Genomic DNA, 22,115 nt, shown 5'->3' on the forward strand with positions numbered 1-22,115 from the left:
TAATTCAATACATTTTTAAGATTGCTTTGCATAGAAAATCAGCCCATATAAAAAAATCATCTCTTTTATCTAAAAGAGATCTTTTGACTTAAACTGCTAAATTTATAATGTCAATTATCAATAGGTAGCCCTGTTCCTTTTTTCCTATCAAGGCTAAATTTTGACTCTGAAAACTCCTACAGATTTTTCTTTCTGATTTCATACCAACTGTGGTTTGATAGCATATAGTAAACAAGAAACTTGCTAGGAAGGTATGACCAGTTTCAAAAAGCTTCCTACAGATATTTATCTCAAACTCTTTCTCCTAGTTTAAACCTGATTTACTTATTTATTTCTAATGGGAAAGATTATATTTACAATTTCTAACAAGCTATTAAAAATAACCCAAATGTATGAAAATGTAACAAGAAGCTAAGCCCTGAAAACTTAAAATTGATGACAATTCAAATTAGATGATAATCTGTCATTGTTTACTAATTTAAATTAGTCTTTTTAAACAATTAAATTTAAATCTCAAACAAATAAAAGGAGTAATCCACATTTTAGAATTTTCATTTCATTTAGATTGGGGCTAGAAATTGAACTCAGCTACCCATGGATCTTAGTTTTTCCCCAAAGTTGTCAAAAAGAGTTTTAGACTGATAAATATTTTTTTAAAACAGTTAATATCAGAATAGGATATTCAGCTTCCATTCTTTATTCTGAAACCAAAAGGTTTATTATTCCATGAGAGTTTCCCAAACCAACAGTGTGCTCAAGTTCATGATGCTAGAATTCAATCTAGCACAAACAATAAGTAGATCCTAAAATTAATCTGGATTCCATACTCCCAGAAAGATTTTGTAACTAAGCTTCTGATTTATAGTTTAATATATATAAAATATATATATATATGTAAATATATATATTTGTATATATATAGTTACCTTAAGAATTAAATTATAAAAACTTTAAGAATCTATTCAGTTTTTAGTCAAATTCTGATGAATTATCCACATTACTTCCTGTCTGTATGGTGAGAAAAAGACATTTTTTTAAAATTCAGAATTCAGATTAAAAAAAATTAAATTGTTTAATTTTATGTATAATTTCAGTCAAATTTTAAATTTCCACAATATAGTTTTCAAAAGCAGAATGTTTTACAAAAAATAATCTTTAATTTATAACCTTTAAAATATTCTCAATAAAGCCTAAATATCTTTTATTTTGTTTCCTATTTCTTTTTAAAATTTTATTTATTTAAGGTAATGGGATCCAGTGACTTGTCCAAGGACACACAGCTTGGCAATTATTAAGTGTCTGAGATCAAATTTGAACTCTGGTACTCCTGACTCCAGGGCCAGTGCTCTATCTACTGCAGCACCTAAGTGCCTCCAGTCATATTTTGTTTAAACAAACTTTGTTTTAAGGGAAGCCTACACTTATAGAGAGGAGAGGAAGAAGGCCAGCCTCCTATGAATAAGATAGCATGATTGCCAGAAACAACATTTTGAAAAAAAATGACCAATTTTACATACTCTAGGACTAGGACTCTCTTCAAAAACAAAATTTCCGCATTAATATAATCCATGGTGTTTAAATTATAGATTTTAAGAGAGAAATTCTAATTTTCCTCACATTTTACAGCTGAAAAAAAACCCCATAAAAGTGAAATGTCAAGTGACTTTGTGCCATTTCCCCGGCAGGGAAGGGAAAATAAAAGAAAAAATAGATTTGGCCAAATCAGACCAGAGGAAAAACCATAGACAACTAACAACGAATCAACACATAGAGAAAACACAAACCCAAATCAGATAAAGAAATACCAGTATTAAGCAGAACAAGAATTAAACACAGATGCTAGAATAGACTCACACATTTAAACACAGATACCAGAACAGACATGCACACAAAAAGGGAGGGTTACCTGAACAAAATCTCATATGTTGAAATGCCAAAGGCCCAACCCCTAAAGCAGGAAAAGAAACGAATAACAACAGAGGGATCTCACTTTAACTCTAGAAGGTCTCATATAAACCAAGTGTGTAGCTGAACCAAGTCATACATTATTGGGTGCCAGAAACCCCAAACAACAAACATAAAAATCAGAGGACAGCTGAAAATATCAGGGTAGTCAGATCTTAAACCAGGCAATTCTCATGAGAGACAAGAATGTCAGAATCTGAAGTAAAATTCAGAGAAAAGTTGAATTTCAAGCAAAACAAGATTTGAAAAATAGAGCAATTGAGTCTCAAAACTGGTAGACACCTCATTGCAAGGCTAGCTTTGGCTAGACTCAAAATCTGTCTTAGCATTTGAAAAAAATGTTGTTTATTTATTCTCATTAATTATTTTTCAAAAGCCATCCACATGCATTTGTATATTTTTAAGTTACAAAATTTCCTCTCAATCTTTCTTCTCATCCCCCTTCCCTAAGCATCGAACAGTCAGGTTAACATTGTCCACACATATTTTTGGTAAACATGTTTACATATTAATCATTTCTGGTATGAGTAATTAAGATTAAAGCAAAGATACACAAAAGAGATCATTTTTATAAAATGTTCAACAGATTCTGAAAGGGTTTTCTTTTGGCTTTCTTTTTCGTTGTCCACAGTTGATCTAAAATGATTGTGCTATCTCTCTGAACTGCTGGGAGGAGCTGCTTCCATCAAGGTTGATCATCTCAAAATGTTGTTGCTGATGTAGACATTGTTCTCCTCCCTTTGCTCAACATGAGATCCTGTAAATCATTCCATGCTTCTACAGAGTCTTATAGAAAAATAATATTCAACAGTATTCATGTACCATAACTTGTTTAGTCATTGCAAAATTGATGGACATTACCTCAATTTCCATTTCCTTGCCACTATAAAAAAGAGCAGGTATGATTATTTGAGAACATGTGGAACTTTTTGCATTTTTTATGATTTTTTTCTGGATATAGACCTAGATTTGGAATTGCTTGGTCAAGGGGAATGAACAGTTTTATTGTTGTTCAGTAACAACAACATAGTTCCATATTGCTTTCCAAAATGGTTGGAAGTGTTTACAACTCCACAAGCAATGTCATAAGTTTCATCAGTGTCCCAATCCTCCCACAACATCTTCAGCATTAACCATTTTCCCTTTTTGTTATCTTAGTCAATTTGATAATTGTGAAGTGATACCTCAGAATTGTTTTAATTTGTATTTCTCTAATCAATAATGATTTGAAGCATTTTTTCATATTATTATATTTGGCTTCAATTTCTTCATTTGAAAACTGTCTATTTACATCCTTTTACCATTTATCAATTGGGGAATGACCTGTAATCCTATAAATTTGATCACTTCTCTATATATTTTAGAAATGAGACCTTTATCAGATCTCCTAGTTGTCAACATTGTTTCTCAGTTTTCTACTTTCCTTCTAATTTTGACAGCATTGATTTTCTTAGTGTAAAACCTTTTTAATTTCATATAGTAAAAATCATTCATATTGCAATTTTTAATGTACTCTTAATTCTTGTTTCACCATAAATCTGTCCCCTTTCCTTAGATCTGATAGATAGAATATTTCTTGGTCTATTAATTTATCTATGGTGTTGCCTTTTGCATCTAAATCCTGTACCTGATAGGGTATGAGATGTGGGTCTATGACTAGTTTTTGCTATACTGTTTTCCAGTTTTCCCAGATGTCTTTCAGTTTGTCAAACAGTAGATTGGTGTAGTAATTTATTACAATATCTTTTGAACTTCTGTTAAACCATTGATCCATTACTCTATTTCTTCACCAGAACCAGGTAGTTTTGTTGCCTGAAGTTTTATAGTATAGTTTTTGATCTGGTAGAGTTAGACCACCTTCTTTTACATTTTTTTTATCAGTTCCCTTGCAATTATTGACCTTTTGTTACTCCAAATGAATTTTATTATGACTTTTTTTCTAGCTCAGTAAAATAGTTCTTTGATAGTTCGTTTGGTATGGTACTGAATAAGTAATTTGGTTAGAATCGTCACTTTTTTTTATTAGCTCAACCTTACCATGAGCAATTGCTATTTTTCCAATTATTTAGATCTGACTTTATTTGGGTGAGAAGTGCTTTATAATTGTACTCATACAGTTTCTGGGTTTGTCTGGAGTTAGATTACCAAGTATTTAATGATGTCTATAGTTACTTTAAATGGAATTTCTCTTTCTATCTCTTGATCTTGTATTTTTTTGTTCATATATATATATATATATATATATGCTGATGATTTATGTGCGTTTATTTTACATCCTGCTATTTTGCTGAATTTGTTAATTGTTTCAAGGATTTTTTAGAGGATTTTCTTGGGGTTTTCTAAATATACCAACAGGTCATTTGCAAAAAATAAAGTTTTGTTTTCTCATTGCCAAATCTGATTCTTTCAATTTATTTTTCTTCTCTTATTATTATAGCTGGCATTTCTAATACCTTATTGAACAGTAATGGTGATAATAGTCATCCTTTTTTCACCAGTAATTTTATTGGAAATGCTCTGAGTTTATTTTCATTACATATATATTCCCATTATATATATTTGTTAATGGTTTTAGATAGATATTAATTACTTTAAGGAAAACTCCATTTATTCCTAAACTTTCTAGTGTTTTTAATAGGAATTAATGTATTTTTTCAAGGATATTTCAGCATCTATTGAGATAATCATAAGGCTTCTGTTGATTTTGCTATTGATATGTTCAATTATGTTGAGTGTTTTTTAATACTGAACCATCTTTGACTACCTGGTATAAATCCTAACTGATCATGGGGTATAGTAGTAACATGCTGTAGTCTCATTGGTAAAATTTTAAGATTTTTGCATCAAAATTCATTAGGGAGATTGCTCTGTAATTTTATTTTTCTGTTTCTATTCTTCCTGGTGTAGGCATTAGCACCATATTGGTGAAATGAAAGGAACTTGGCAGAACTCCTTCTATTTTTTAAAATAATTTATGAGAATAGGAATTAATTGTTTCTTAAATGCTTGGTAGAACTTACTTGTAAATCCATCTAGACTTGAAGACTTTTTCTTAGTAAGTTTATTTATGGCTTCCTCAATTGATTTATTTTCTGAAATGGGGTTATTTATGTATTTTATTTCCTCTTCTATTAATCTGGATAATTTTTATTTTCATAAACATTTATCCATTTCATTCAGTGTATCAAATTTATTAGCATACCATTTGACAATTCACTCTGAATTATCCCTTTAATTTCCTCCTCATTGGTGGTTAGTTAAGCTTTTCTGTTTTTGATCCTGGTAATTTGGTCATCTTCTTTCTTCTTTTTCATAAAAGCAACTGATAGTTTTATTTATGATATGATATTTATATTATGATATGATATAAATTTATATCATTAGTTTTCTTGCTTCAATTTTATTACTCTCTACCTTGATTTTCAGAATTTCTAATTTGATATTTAATTGGAGATCTTAAATTTGTTCTTTTTCCAGCTTTTTTAGATGCAGATCTAATTTTATTGATCTCCTCTTTCTCTCTTTCATTCAGATAGGCATTTAGAGAAAAAAAAGTTTCCCCTCAAAACTGCCTAGATTTCATCCCATAAATTTTGGTGTCTTAGTATCATTTTCTTGGATATAATTATTGATTATATTATTTGCTGTTTTATCCACCCATTATTTCAATGAAGTTTTTTTTTTTAATTTCCCATTAGTTTTGATTTATCTTTCCTTGTCCCTTTATTACATGGAATTGATTACATGATCTGAGAAGTGAGTATATTTATTATTTTTGCCTTTCTACATTTGATTATAAGGTTTTTGTGCCCTAGTTCATGGTCAATTTTGGAACAGATGCCATGTCCTTCTGAGCAAAAGGTATATTCTTTTCTATCCCTGTAAAGTTTTCTCCAGAGGTCTATCATATATAAGTTTTCTAAGATTTCATTTACCTTGTTAACTTCCTTTTGGTTTATTTTTTGGTTAGATTTATCTAGTTCTGAGAGATGGGAATTGAGGTCCCCCATTATTAAAGTTATGTTGCCTATGTTTCCTTGTAATTCACTTAGCTTTTCTTTCTAGGAATTTGGAAGCTATACCACTAGGTGCATACAAACATATATAGTAATGACATAACTTCTTTACCAATGGTGTCTTTTAAATAGATGTGGTTTCTTTCCTATCACTTTTAATGAGATTGGTTTTTGCTTTTACTGTATCTGAGATCAAGATGGTTACCTCTATTTTTTTTTTTACTTTAGCTGAGGAATAATATATTTTACTCCATCCTTTTATCTTTACTCTGGGTGTATCTCTCTGCTTCAAATGTGTTTCCTGTAAACAACATATTGTAGTATTTTGGTTTTTAATTCATTCTAATATCTGCTTCCATTTTATGGGACAGTACATGCCATTCACATTTATAGTTAAGATGACTAATTCTGTATTTCCCTCCATGATACATTTTTCCATTTATATTTTTCTCTTTCCTCTTATTCCTTCTCATCAAAATTTTACTCTTTACCCTCTGACTTTTCTTTTAAAAATTTAACTTTCAGTTTATTTTCATTTATACCTTAACCTTCCCTTTTATCAGTCCTTTCATCCTTTGTCTTTCCCTTTCCCTGTCCCAACCGTCCCCCCCCCCCTGGAGATTAGGATCCACTTTTAAACTCAAGTGAGACTGTTTCTCATTCCCTCTCTGGCCAAATCTATGGAATAGAATTTACTCAGTATTAACACTCTCCCTTCTTTCCCTTTAAAATTTTAAATCTTTGTACCTTTTCACCAGGTGTTATTTATAGCTCAACTAATGTGGGGAGCTACCTGCACCCCCCACTGCTTCAGTGAGAAACTGAATAGAGAAGACACAGGCAGGCAATGCAAGAGAGCAATCTGTTTATTGCCCGGGGAATCAGACTTTTTACTGCAGACGTAGCTATGTGGTGCAATGGATAGAACACTGGCCCTGGAGTCAGGAATACCTGAGTTCAAATTCGGCCTCAGACAATAATTACCTAGCTATGTGGCCTTGGGCAAGCCACTTAACCCAGTTTGCCTTTCAAAAAAGAAAAAAAAGAAAAAACAAATCTAAAAAAAGATAAAAAAATGCAAAAGATAAGTAATCAAAAATGCAAGAATCTGAGAGTTGTACACTTTGAGTTGGCCACAGACTTTTGTGAACTATTTTCCCATGTCTTGGGTACAGGATTTGTTTTGTCCAACTCAGTACTGGTCTCTACACCTGAATAACTGTGTATAATATTTTCAGGCATAAATCTTAAGGGTTCATGGAGATTTGTAATGGAGAAATCTTTGAGCAAGTATCACAAATACAGGTGTCAGCTAAGACATGGCCCAGATCATGGATTCACACTCTGCTCCAATCCTCCCAAAGTAATATTAATCAGATATTATCAATCACAGTTTGATTATTTAATTGCTTGATAAGCTCATATTGTTATCAAAGTATCTTCACAGCTTGGCAAGTAACACTGTCTCAAATTATATCAAATCATAATTATGATCATTTTTTACCTTAACTCCTTTTCATGCACCCTCCAAGGACATACAATCTTTCTCATGAACCATAGTATCCCAAGCAAAAACATTTCTTGAACTACTTGTACCCCTCCCCCAAAGCTGTTTTCTCCTACTCATTAACCACCCTCCCCACCCAGGGTACTTAACCCCCTGTTAAGTGTAGCATGCATTAAGTCGAATCCTGATGTGATTAACTATACAAATCTTTAAGGCTCTAAGAACTAGGAAGTTCTGGAGGTCTCAATTAAGAACTTCACAAATGATTCTAAATTATAGGAGACACTGACTCAGGAATGCCCAGTTTATGATGTCCTCATCAGATAAAGTGCTAAGCTTTGTCAGCCCTGCAGAATTAAAGGATAATGAGATACTTAAGTTTAAAGTCAACACCCCTACTGTTCATCAGGGCTTTTTGTTTCAAACATAGTGGTATCATCTTGGACCTCTTCAATGAAGAGACAAAACCCAGCTGTACCCATAGAGTCCAGTCTATTCAATTATATTTGGCACTTTAATAATCCTAAGAGAAGTAAAGTTCTCAAGAATTAGAAGTGTTATATCTTCCCTTTTAGGGTTGTATACAATTCAGTGGTCTTGACCAACATTTGCTTTGTTTTGTTTTTTTCCTTACCCTTTCATTTACCTTTTTATGCAACTCTTGAGTTGTGTATTTGGCAATTGAGTTCTCTGTTTGGTTCTGGTCTTTGTTCAGGAAATTCTGGAAGTCCTATATTTTGTTGAACATTTCTCTGACAGTATATGCTGAACTTTTAAATTCGGGGTTGTAAGCGCAGGTCTTTTGCCCTTCGATATATGGAATTCCAGATCTTCTATAATTCAGTTGAGGCTGATAGGTCCTGTCTGAGTCTGATTGTGTTTCCTTTGTATTTGAATTGTTTTCTTTTTGCTGCTTGTAGTATTCTCTCCTTTATTTCAGAGTTCTGCAATTTGGCTCCAACAACCCTTGGAGTTTTTATCCTTGGGTGTCTTTCTGGAGGGGGTCTCTGTATTCTTTCAATGGTTATGTGGTGGGGTTTTTTTGTTCTAGTAGATTTTAACAGTTTTGCCTTATAATTTCCTGCATGATTTTTTCCAGTTTTTAAAAAAAAATCTAGGCTTTTTAGTAGTTCATTGAATCATAGATTGTCTCTCTTGGATCTATTTTACAGGTCATTTGTTTTCCCCTAAAGGTATTTTACATTTTCTTCAATTTTTTCAGCCTTTTCATTTTGTTTCACAGAATCTTGGGTTTTATATTCCTTAATTACCTTTTATGTTTCCATTTTAAAGGTGCTGAATTTTCTTGTAAATTTTTCATAATTTTCCTGTCAATTTTTCTATTTTTCTTCTTCCTCTCTTCTTTGGATTTTGAATTTTTTTAAACTCTCTAATGAGTTTTGGGGTTTGAGTCCAATTCACAGATTTGAGAATTTGAGAATTCTTCTTTGAGTGATTTTTCACTGATTTCTTCCTCAGATATGACATTGTCTTCATCTTTCTCTGTAAAATAGATTTCTATAGTAAGGTCTCTTAACTTTTTTTTTGCTTATCTTTGGTATTTTAGTTCTCCTCCTGTGACATAGATAGTACAGATTCAAGCTTTTTTTTTTTTTCCTCTGTGTCTGAGTTCTGATCCCTGGCTTATCATTGGCCAAGATGGTGCCTATGCAATAAAGGCCTTGCCTTTGCAGAGGTTTGTTTCTACCTTCATGTTTAGGTTCTGACTTAGAAGTGTTTTTGTACTTGACCCAGGCCTGTCTTTTACCCCAGTGTTCCCAGCGTTTAGACTTTGGGATTGGTATCCTCCCTGCTGTCTTGCTATCTAGGTGCTAGGACCTCTGCTGTTGTCAAGCTGTCAGGACCTAGTTCACACTGTGACTAAGAACTACTACTGACTTTCCAGCTCTCCAGCCACCTGGGCTGTACTTCCCCTTTCCCCACAAAGAGATAGACATTCACTGAAGATGCTTCACCATTTCTAATGTTGAAAATTTCTTTGAATCTTTTCTTTTTCTTGGTGGGATCCATAGCTTGAATGTCAGAACAGAGGCTTCATTTATCTTTGGTAGGGAAAAGCTCTGGGAGCATGTTAGCTTCATGCTGCCATCTTGACTCTGCCCTAGAAGTCTCCTAGTGCTTTTTAGGGATCCCATCTCTAGAATTTTTTTTAAAGGGAATCTACCTCCTTCCCAAATCAAAATTCTCTAATCCTACATCTGTCAACTAAAATATGGGTTTAGAATAAATCAGGGATTTAAAAAGTTACAGACCTCTTTCCTTACAAGTGAATGGTGTACCTCTTCAAATATCCCATCTACATGCATGTCATAACATTAAAACTATAAACCCTAAAACCTTAAAAATCTTAAGATATAAAACTAAAATAATATGACTGAAAAATATGTTAATCATGAATTTTTATTTTCTGGTATTTACTGTTAACCTTTAGGTGGGTGATTATTTTGGAAATGAACACTTCAAGCTAAGTGAGATCAGGATATTATATAGCAGCAAGACAAAACCTTCAACTTCCCTGGAGGCTATCCATTATTATATGGGACTTCTCACCAGAGAGAATCATCTAGTACAAAGCTAACTTGCCTCAAGGAGGTCACCTTTATTGAGTTTAAGTATCACAAGGGTAGGAAAAGTACTCCTTTCCAAGTTTAAAGGAACACATTTTCTTTCCTGGATTAAGTAGGGCAGGACTTCCTTTTAAGGTCCAAAGGAGAGCACATTCCATTCCTCAGAATATTTAAGAAAATCAATCTTTGATCAGGAATGTAGTTGTGAAAAACAATATGATGATGATGATTATGATTATTATGATTATACTTCAACAATATATACAAATAGATATCTACAAACATATATATATAAATATATATCTAGACATATGTAAGACTGTACTATAATTATTTCCTCCTATCATCTGTTTTTCTAAAGATGAATAGCATCTTCCTTCATGAGTCTTTCTTTCCATGATTTTCTAAATGAATCAGCTCAGTTTTTTCTATACCATAGCAATATTTCAAAGCAATAATATCTTATCTGAAAAAATGTTTATCAAAGTTTTCCCCCAATTTTATGTATTTCTTAGGTTCTTGGTTGTATTGGTTTTGATTATACAGGGACATTTTAATTTAATATAACCAAACTTATTCTTTTTATATTTCAACAATCCTCTCATCTTATATTTTAAGGACTGGAATTGTTGCATGTAATTTCTTTATATCTCCCTTCTTTAAAATTCCTGAACTTTGTTCTTCCAAATGAAGTTCATTATTTTTTTCTAGCACAATAAAATAATTTTTTAGTAGCTTAATTGGGTGATACTGCATGAATAGATGAGTTGGGCAAAATTATCTTGTTAAAAATTAAATCAATCTTGTCTACTCATAAAAAACAAATATTACTTCACTTATTTAGATCTGAGCTTATTTGCATAAAAGTGTTTTATGTTTATGTTCATATATTTCATTTTTTGAAAGGAATATTCTAAGGTATTTTATTTTATCTTGTATTTTAAATGATTTAAAACCAAATTGACTAAATATTCTGACACTGTAATTTCTCCATTTTTCTAGTTTGACTGTCTATCTTAAATAACTTTATCCAATATTTTTGTTCCTGCTTTTTTACATATTAAATTCTACTCCTGCCCTTTATTTTATTTTGTGCTTATCTTTTTTATTTTTATATTTCTTGAAAGCTTCATATTGTTGAATTCAAATTTGTCACCTGCTGTTTTCATTTTATAGGTGGGTTTATCCCATTCACATTCTCAGCTACAATTACTTATTTTATATTTTATTCCCTTCTATTTTTTCTCATCCTATTTGTCTTATTGTTCATAATAGCACTGCTTTACTTTTATCTACTACCTCCCCACCTCTCCAAGAATCCTTTTCTTATCCTCTAATTTTAACCTCTCCCCTTCCCTTTTTTATTTCTTTATGAATTCTAGATATATGTTTTACCTCTAATTCATTCCTGATGAAAGTGAGGTTCCAGAATTACTTCTTCCCACCCCCCCCACAGTAGTTTCCTTTTTTAATCAATTTTTTCCTTTATGCCACATTTTTAGGTTTTTCTTTTTTTTCTTTTTTCTTTTTGCAAGGCAAATGGGGTTAAGTGGTTTGCCCAAGGCCACACAGCTAGGTAATTATTAAGTGTCTTGAGACCAGATTTGAACCCAGGTACTTCTGACTCCAGGGCCAGTGCTTTATCCACTACGCCACCTAGCTGCCCCTTTTGCTACATTTTTTTAAAGACATCCTTTTTATCACTCTTCACAATTTTGATTTTTTAGAATCACCCATCACACGCAGCTCAACTCATGTCTTTATTTCAAACTAGTCAAATAATGATGACAATCCTAAAAGTACTGCTACTAATTTCATTTATAAAAAGGAAACATTTTTATGTTATTGATTCTTATAATTGCTCTTTAAAGTTTTCAGTGCTGAAAAAAATTTTCCTTTAGTCATAGTGCTGAATAATTTGTGCTAATTTAGGCCAAAATACAAATTTTAAAAGGGATCAGATATAGTTACAGTTTATTAGTTTCTTCTAACTATCCTATAAATGAAACTAAAACCTCAATAACAAATAAAACTTACAGAAAACATATATTTTTTCAATATAGAAGGTTTTGTGGTCAATAGTATCAAAAATCATTCCAAACAGTATTTTGGAGTTACAACTAAGAGTAGTATATCAAAGAAATATTGCAGTGCTCAAAGTAAGCATTTGTATGCATTGGTATGTTACACTGTTTATAATATGTGGTACATTGTTGTCTCACATTTTGCTCTGTTACTATATACCTCACAATCATATTTGTAAGATTTGTTAGAATATGATGCTGAAAAATGCAATTCAGTCAATCAATTAGGAATTGAATTAGTTGATTGTCTGCCAGGTGTTCTGTGTGTAACTGCACTGGTGCTCTGTAGGAAGCCCATCAACTATCCTTTCTCTGAATTTTGCAGCATCACGTTTTGTGGAGCTGCTGTAATTTTGTGAGTAGATAATGATCAGAACATATACACAAACTTGGTAGTAAATTGGTTGATAGCCATTTTTGAGGTTAATGAGTGTATGCCTCTGATGTCAAGAGTTGATCAAAAACATCTATGCCTCCTATTTCATATTATACTCCTCTAACATAAGAGGCTTTTCTATCTATCCACCATTGAGATTGCTATTCTCATGAATAACTTTGTAACTTTTGTCATAATAAATGAATTATTCATATACGCACAGTCAAAATATTCTTACGTGCTTTACGTCCTGCCAATAGCAAGCAAATTGCTACATTACATGTACACTTCATAATCACTGTCTTAGTCTAAGATGTACAGGTTTCAGTGCTGTTGGCATGTGTTTCTGCCTACTCTGATGGTCTCACAGGCTCTAATGTCCTTAGATTCAAGTAATAAAAACAGATTTAGAGAGAAATAGAATTTACCTGTGTATGGGATATATCCTCTGTTTTCAGATCCATTGAGAAGATCTCTCAGCCTGTAAACTTGGTGGATATTACTCCCCTCCTGCACACAGCCCCTGAAGTCATCTTCATTCACTTCCTGCATTGAAATAGTTAATATTTAACTTGCAATTCTCCTGTATCCTATATGTCAAATTTTCTATTAAGTTCGGCAGTTTTTGTCACAAAAACATGAAAGTTTTTGAGTTAATTAAATGTCATTTTTTGTTCAGGCTAATACTTAGCTTTTCAGGACAACTTACCCTTGCTAGTAACCCCAGTTCTTTTGCTCAACAGGATATAGTATTCTAAGACCCACTTCCCTTCAATACAGTAGTTGCTAGGTCTTGTGTAATCCTTATTATATTTCTATAATGTTTAAATTGTTTGGATTTTTGTATTGTTGCTTTTAATATTTTCTCATTAATCTGAAAGCTTTGAAATTTATCTGTGATATTCCTCTTAAGTTTTTCTCCTGGAATCTCTTCATGTAGTGTTTTGGTGGATTATTTCCTTTTCCTTTTTAGATTTTGCTTTATGATTTCTTGGTTCTTAGAATGTCATTAACTTTCCATTGACAGTTCTAGTATTACAGAATTATTTTCTTCCCTAAATTATTTTTTTATTTTCTATTGCAGGTTGGTAAGCTTTCTTTTAACAATTTTCTTGATTTTTTTTGGAGTTCTTATTTTATTTGTAATATCATTTTATTTCCTTCCAAGAACTCTTTTTGTGTTTGAGAACATTTGATATTTCTAATTAGCAAAGGAATAACATTTTTAATAGTTCTCAGTGCTTTAAAAGTTAATTTTACATGTCATCATTGTAAAAATAATTCTGGTTCTCCTCTTTCCTGAGCTTATAAGTCTCTAATATTGTTCATCTTTATGATATTGAAGTTTGTATTTGTATTGAATATTGTATTTGTTCTAATTTTTTACATGCTTCATTTTATATAATTATGTACCATTGCATTTTGATATAAATATTTCTTTAAATAAATTTCCTCATTGCTTTTATAGTGCAAGAATTTTCCATCATGTTCACATAGCACAACTTGTTCAATTGTAACCCTTACTTGATGGACATCGCCTTACTTTTCAAGTTTTTTTACCACCACAAAAAGAATTGCACAAAGCATATTTGAATATAATGAAACTTTTTTTCTCTCTCTATTTGTTTTTATATAGGATAGACCTAAGAATACTTGGGTCACAAAATTTGTTGGGTTTAGGTTTGTGTACCCTTTTTCAAGCACTCCTAAGACTGCTTATATATAAAACTTCTTCCCCTTAAGAATTACCTATTGAAATTCTTAGACCATCTACCAATGAGCCAATGGACCTTATTCCAATAGATTTGATTCAGTTTCTTATATTTTTTTGGAAATGAGATCTTTATCAGAGAACCCTGATGCAAATATTTTTCCCTAGTTAATTTTTTTAATCTTTGCTTTATTTCATCTGTTTATATAAAATGATATAATTTTATATTATCAAAAACTGTCCTTTTTATATTTCTCTGGTCTCTCTATTCCTTGTTTGGTCATGAGCTTTGATCCTATCCATTAATATTTTTTCAGCTTTCTATAATTTGTTTTTGATGCGACTTGCTATATCTAGATCAAGAGACCACCTGGATCTTACCATTGAGTGAAATGTGATTTGTTGCTCTAAATTTATGTCTTCCATACTGCTTTTCAGTTTTCCCAGAAGATTTTGTCAGCTAAAGTATTTATCTTAGTGGCTAGTGCTTTTTGTTTATCAGGCAATAGAACAACAGGTACCTTTATTTATTTGGGTTGTTTACATAATTTGCTTAACTTTATTTATCTGTTTTTCAATCAATTAAAAATTTTTAAGCAATTACTGTGTGTTTTGTTGTATAGTTTGAGATTTGGCAGTGCTAGATACACTCCTCATTCTCGTTGCTTTAGTTTGTCTCTTGAGATTCTTGATCATTTTATTTACTATATGAATTTCATTTTTTTCTCCAGTAATATAAAATAGTTCATTGTAATTTAAAAAATTTCTCCTCAGGTTTCTGCCACTGAAGACAAACTTCAAAACTATGCCTTCTATATATCTGGCTCATGCAGAAATAATTCCCCAGAACCTGGGGCATCCTTGCCTTGGAAAAGCCTGATAGCTACACATCCTAGATTATTCTTTCCCTTTCTACCATTTATGATTATATACCCAGTTCATGCTTCAAGCATTCAATCCCAGTTCTATTATTGACTTGCTGGACTCCAAATGATACCCCTAGGCTTTGTTTCTACTTTTTCCTCTCCCACTCTTTTCAGCTCCCTTTTGTGTTATCTTCCCCAATAAAAGGTAAAGTATTTGAAAGCAAAGATTCTCTTCCTTTTTTGCTTCTTGTATCGTCCATGATTGAAAAGTTCTTCCTTCCATCCTTCCTTCCTTCCTTCCTTCCTCCCTTCCTTCCTTCCTCCCTCCCTCCCTCCCTCCCTCCCTCCCTCCCTTCCTTCCTTCCTTCCTTCCTTCCTTCCTTCCTCCTTCCCTGTTGCCATCTTTATTGTTGGCTTTTTACTTATGACTGATATTTTCAATTATTTTAGTCTATATGTCTGTAAACAATTTTTTATAATTGCATTTATGTGGTTCTTCTGTGTATCCTGGAAGATAAACTTCCAACTATTTTAAAAATTTCAGAGAAATTTTGAATGCTTTTTTTCTCTGTCTGTTGAGTTTCATTTCTGTTATTCAATTTTTTGGCATTTTTAGTGTTTTTTGAATAATATTCTATAAGTTTTCTGAAATTATTATTTCAATTCATTTTATTGGAGTTTTTTGTCCTATCAACATCAGAAGTTTAAAATTTTATTTCTTTATATATGTTTATTTATTCAATTCATTTTTTGTTTTCATATTGAAATAGCCACCACATCTGTCAAAGAAAAGTAGTGACAATTGACATTTTTCATTTACTCCTGAATATATTGGAAAATATTCTCATCTATTTCATAAAATGTGTACTCCTGGTTTGAGATAAACCGTTCACTACTTTAAGGAAGTTCCAATTCCTAAAGTTATATTTTGTAAAAAAAAGTTTTTTTCTATTTCTATTGATTCATTATTTTTTTGTTATTGATATAGTTAATTATGCTTATTTAAATTAATATTAAATAATTACTCCATTCCAGTGATAAAGCCAATGTGGTCATATTGTATGGACTTTGTGATATATTGTTTTATCGACTTCACTGATATTTTAATTAACATTTTAAATCATAATAATCCATAGCTTTCTTTGTTTTGTTTATGAATTGAGAATCTGTCATAAAAGAAATTTGGCAATATATGTGATATTTTAAAATTATTTACATAATAGTCAAATAGGTTTTTATGTGAATGTTATAAATATATATATATTTGAATTCATATGTATCTGGGAGCTTTTTCTTTGGAAAAGTCAGTAGTTATGGACTGTTAAATTATTCTGAAATTGGATTATTTAAATTCCTTTTTCTTGGTTCAGTTAACTTAAACATTTTGTAATTAATAAATATTTCCTTATTCATTTGACTTATCAGGGTTTTTGGTTTTTAGTTGTGTAAAATCATTACTAATAATAGCCTGCTTCATTCTTCATTGGCTATTTACAATTTTGATACTGACATTTAGTGTTCATCTTTGTTCTATTTTTTTAAAAATAAATTTAACTAATAATTTATATCTTTACTTTTACAAGCAACAACCAGTTTTCAAAATTAATTCAATCATTTCTGTTTTTAACTTTTTCCCTCTTCTTTGATTTTGAATATTTTTGATTTGGCACAAAATAAGTTTTCAACTTTTTTTCTAGTACGTTTACTTACATTCTAAATTTATTGATTATTTCTTTCTCTTGTGATTAGAAATACGCATTTCTCCTAATAACTGCTTTGGAACTTGCAAATATTTAGAATGAGTTTGTCCTTGCTTTTAATGAAATATCTATAGTTGATATGATTTGTTTTTGACTGATTTTCATGTTATGCTATTTAATTTTCAGGTGATATGTATTACTTTCAGAGACCTTTTATTTATTTTTATTTTACAGTATCTTCAGGTTTCTGTCATATCTAATTTTTTCCAATTTATATTTAGGGGCTAAACTTATTTTTTTTTTAATTTTGGACTAGGGCTAATGTTGCTAAATGAACATCCTTCACTATTGTGGTTTTGCTGTTTTTCCCCCTAGTTCTAATTCATTTAGTTTATTTAGAAATCATGCCATTTGATGTATATATGCCAAGTACTAAAATCAGTTTATTATCTATCTTACCTGTCAGTAAAATGTAGTTTTTGTCTTTAATTCTTTAATAATTTCTTATATTTGCTTTATCTGAAATCTTATTCTCAAATCTTAATTGCTACGTTCCTTTTTTTCAACTGAAGCATCAATAAAGTTTGCTTCAACCTTTTATTTTAAGTCCATGCTATCTTTCTTTTTTTTAAAACAGCATATTGCTGAATTTTACTTTAAAATTCATGATGCTAACCTTTCCATTGTATAGGTAAGTTAATTCCGTTCATATTTAAAGTTGTTACTGGTACTATGTTATTTGTCTTTCTTTCCTTTCATTCTTTAATCTCATTCCATTTATGTTCTATGATTCTCCTTTTTATTTGGAGATTTTACTCTATTTTTCTTTTGTAAACTTCTTTACAGTTTGCTTTCTAAACATAAAGTTTGTTTAGCTTATGCTAATCCCTCCTAGAATCTATCCTCTGTCTTTTATTACTCTTTGATGTCTTCTTGTTGTTATCAAATAATTCTAAACTCATCATTTCTTTAAAGATGAGAAAACAGATTTAGAAAGGTTGATTTATATGAAAGGACCTGTGGTGTATGTTTATGGACAAAATGCTAACAACAATAAGAAAGCAGGTATTTTGAAGAGTGAGGGACTTAAAAATAAATTATGTAATTTGTTAAATTTCACTTATCAGAATCTGATCTCCAACTGTCAGACTAGAAGCATGTTCCACATGGTATCAATAGTTGATTGCCCAAGAAAACAATGCCAGGTAAGACTAGTTTCAATACATAGTCTACTATAGATCAATACCTGTCATTCATGGAGAATTATTTGACACTTGATGAAATGTCATTATGAATCAAATAGACTATACAGGGTGGTCATATTTCTTATGATAGTGCTAAAATATATCTTTGCAAAGATCCAAGTACAATTTGGAAATACAAGTACTAGGCTGAAGATAGCTCTTCTCTATAAACCTGGGAATGGCAGCAGGGCTGAAGGAGATGCCAGCACAATCTAGAGCCACTGGTTAAAGGCAACGAAGAAGCAGCTGCATATTTTACATAGCATTGTGTCTCTAAGTTTTCTCTGATTCTTTTCAGAAAGGCAATCTCTCTGGAATATGCAAACGGAAAGGATGCCAAATATTTGAAAATCCCAGAAGTAGAAGAGATAAGATAGACAGGGTGTTTTGAGCACATCTGAGAGAAGGAAAAAAAGAGTTATTATCAAGGTGTATCTCCAGGTTTACAATAGAAACTTCTCTACTTAGGGAATATACAATATTTTTTATCAATTGTTATCTAATTAGGAAAATGACCATCTAAAATTTATTAGGCTTCATAGGATTGAGAACTGGAGATCATCTAGTTTGATCAATACATTTCAAAAATAAGGAGAATGAAATCTAAAGTGATTGAATGGACTTGTTTAAGATTAGATAGATATAAAGGGGAGAATAAGCAAAAACTGAGTTTAGGTCATCTAAGGACAAAATGAACCATAATAGACTCATCATTCTATCAGCTAAACATGTTAGAGCATTTGGAGGCCTGTCATTATGTAGTTTTCTGTATACTTTTTATTATTTTATTTTATCTATCCAGGATTACACATAAAAACAAGTTTTAAAAATATTTTAAAAATTTGCATTTTGATTCTCTCCAATCTTCCTGCCCCACCCCCTCATTAAAAAAGTAGTCTTATATAGGTATAAAAATGTGTAGTCCTGTAAAACATTTACATAATAGATATCTTGTGAGAGAAAAATAGTTCCATCCCCCCCAAAAGAAACCCCAATAAAAGTAATAAAAATTCTGCTTCAATCTGTATTGACACTATCAGCTCGCTCGCTCTCTCTCTCTCTCTCTCTCTCTCTCTCTCTCTCGGATGGGTAGCATTCTTTATCATAAGTCCTCCAATGTTGTCTTGTATCAGATCACTGCTTTGACAAGCTAAGTTGTTCACAACTGATTTTCAGATAAATAGTAATTTTACTTTGTATATAGTATATTTCACATTGCATCCACTCATGTAAGTCTTTCCAAGTTTAATTGAGAGTATCCTGCCTTTTTTAGCAGACTAGCATCCTCAATTTGTTCCATCATTCCTCAACTGAGGGTCATCCCCTCAATTTCCAATTTCTTACCACAAGAAAAGCACTGCTATAAATATCCTTAAAAATATAATTACTTTTCTTTCCTGCTTTTTCATCCTTTTTGGAATACAGACTTAGTAGTGGCATTACTAGTCAAAGGGAAATCATGATTTTATAACCCTTTGGGTCTAGTTTCAAATTGCTCCATAGAATGTCTGCATCATTATAACTCTCCCATGTCTCATTTTCCCTACATCCCTTCCAACATTTGTCATTTTTTTCTGTCCTATTAGTCAATCCAATTGATTTATTAGGTAGTACCTCAAAATTGTTCTAATATGCATTTTTCCAGTTAGTGAAGTAAATTTTTTTCATATGACCATAGATAATCTTATATGAAATTTTATATTTTTATATTCTTAATAATTTATCTATTGGGGAATCGCTTATTTTTTTTAGGTTTTTGCAAGGCAAATGGGGTTAAGTGGCTTGCCCAAGGCCACACAGCTAGGTATTTATTAAGTGTCTGAGGTCTGATTTGAACTCAAGTACTCCTGACTCCAGAGCCAGTGCTTTATCCACTGCGCAGCCTAGCCACCTCGAATCTCTTATTTTTTTATAAATTCAACTCAGTTTTCTATGTTTGAGTAATGAGGCCTCCATCAAAGAAAATTTTTTCAATATTATCTCTCTGAGCCAATTAGAATGAGAGTAAGACTCACTCACTTCCCCTCTTCTCCCTTCTCTTCCATTCTACTGCAATACCTTTTTCTTGCCTCCTTTTTTTGTAAAATAATTTACCCAATTCTACCTCCTATTTTCCCTTCCCCTCACAGTACATTCCTCTCTCACTCCTTAATTCCATATTTTTAATATAGTATACCTTCATATTCACCTCTCATCTGTGCTCTATCTATATATGTTCCTTCTAACTACCCTAATAAATAAGAAAGTTTATATGAGTTACCAGTATCATCTTCTACTGGACTATAAATAGTTCATCATCATTAAGTCCCTTATGATTTTTCCTGCTTAAGTTTTTTATACTTCATTTGAGTCCTGCATTTGAAGATTCAGTTTTTTGTCAGACTCTGATCTGTACATCAGGAAAGATTAAAAATTCCCTATTTCATTAAATTTCTATCTTTTTTCCTGAAAGAGTGCACAATTTTGCCGGATAGTTGATTGTTGGTTGCAATTCAAACAATTTTTGTCATATCATTTCATGTCCTACATTCCTTTAATGTAGAAACCGCTAAATATTGTGTTATCCTGACTGTGACTCTATGACAATTAAATTGTTACTTTCTGGCTGCTTGCAATATTTTCTCCTTGACCTGGGAACCCTGTAATTTGATTATACTATTCCTGGGAGTTTTCATTTTGGGATCTCTTTCAGAAGATTATAGCTTCATTCTTTCAATTTGTATTTTATTCTCTGATCCAAGAATATCAGGACAATTTTTTTCTTTTTCTTTTATTTTCAATTACATGTGAAGGTAGTTTTGAATATCCAACTAATTGCAAGTTTGTGAGTTCCACATTTTTTATCACCTTCCCTTCCCTCCACCCTCCCCATGGCAGTGAACAATATTCCTCCCTTCCCCTCAACAGGGAACAGTTGGGTTAGCATTTTACATACAAATTTTTAACATCTTTAAAAATTAGTAATTTTTGGCATGTGGAATTATGATTAAGGGAAAGAGATACATAAGAGATAATTTTTATAAATTGTTCATCGGATTTGGAAGGGTGTTTTTTCTTATGTGTTTTGTTTTGTTTTGTTTATCTTCTTCTGGTTGGGGATAATATAGTCCATAACCAGTCAAATACAGTTGTTCTAGCTCTCTGGACTACTGAGAGGAGCTGCTTCCATCAAGGTTGTTCATCTGATGATGTTGTTGATGTGTACATTGTTCTCTTGACTCTACTCCCTTCACTCAGCATCAGATCCCATAAGTCATTCCATGCTTCTTTAGAGTTTGACCATTTATGGTTATACAACAATAGTATTCCATAGTATTCATGTACCATAACAATTGATGGGCATTCTTTGCCACTACAAAAAGAGCTACTGTGAATATTTTGGAACATATAAGACTTTCCCCATTTTTTTATAATTTCTTTTGGATATAGAACTAGAATTGGAATTATTGGTTCGAAGGATATGAACAGTTTTATTGCTCTCTGGGTATAGTTCCATATTGCTTTCCAGAAAGGTTGGATCCACCAGCAATGCATAAATGTCTCAATCCTCCCACAATCTATCCAACTTTGCTCATCTTCTCTTTTTCTCATCTTGGCTAATCTAATAGGTGTGAGATGATATCACATTGTTGTTTAATTTGCATTTCTCTAATCAATAGTGATTTGGAGCATTTGTATGTGAATATATATAGTTTTAATTTCTTCATTTGAAAACTGTACATATCCTTTGACTATTTGTCAATTGGGGAATGACTTGTGATCTTATTAATTTGATGCAATTCACTATATATTTTAGAAATGAGACCTTTATCAGAACTCTAGTTGTGAAGATTGTTTACCACATTTCTGCTTTCCTTCTATATTGACAGCATTGATTTTATTAGTGCAAAACCTTTTTAATTTAATATAGTCAAAATCATTATTTTTGCAGTTTATAAACTGCTCTAATTGTTGTTTGGTCATAAATTTATCCCTTTTTCCATAGATCAGATAGAGTATTTTTTGGTCTACTAATTTATCTATGATGTCCTTTATGTCTAAATCCTGTACCCATTTTG

This window comes from Macrotis lagotis, chromosome X (assembly GCF_037893015.1).
Source record: "Macrotis lagotis isolate mMagLag1 chromosome X, bilby.v1.9.chrom.fasta, whole genome shotgun sequence".
Classification (NCBI taxonomy): Eukaryota; Metazoa; Chordata; class Mammalia; order Peramelemorphia; family Peramelidae; genus Macrotis; species Macrotis lagotis.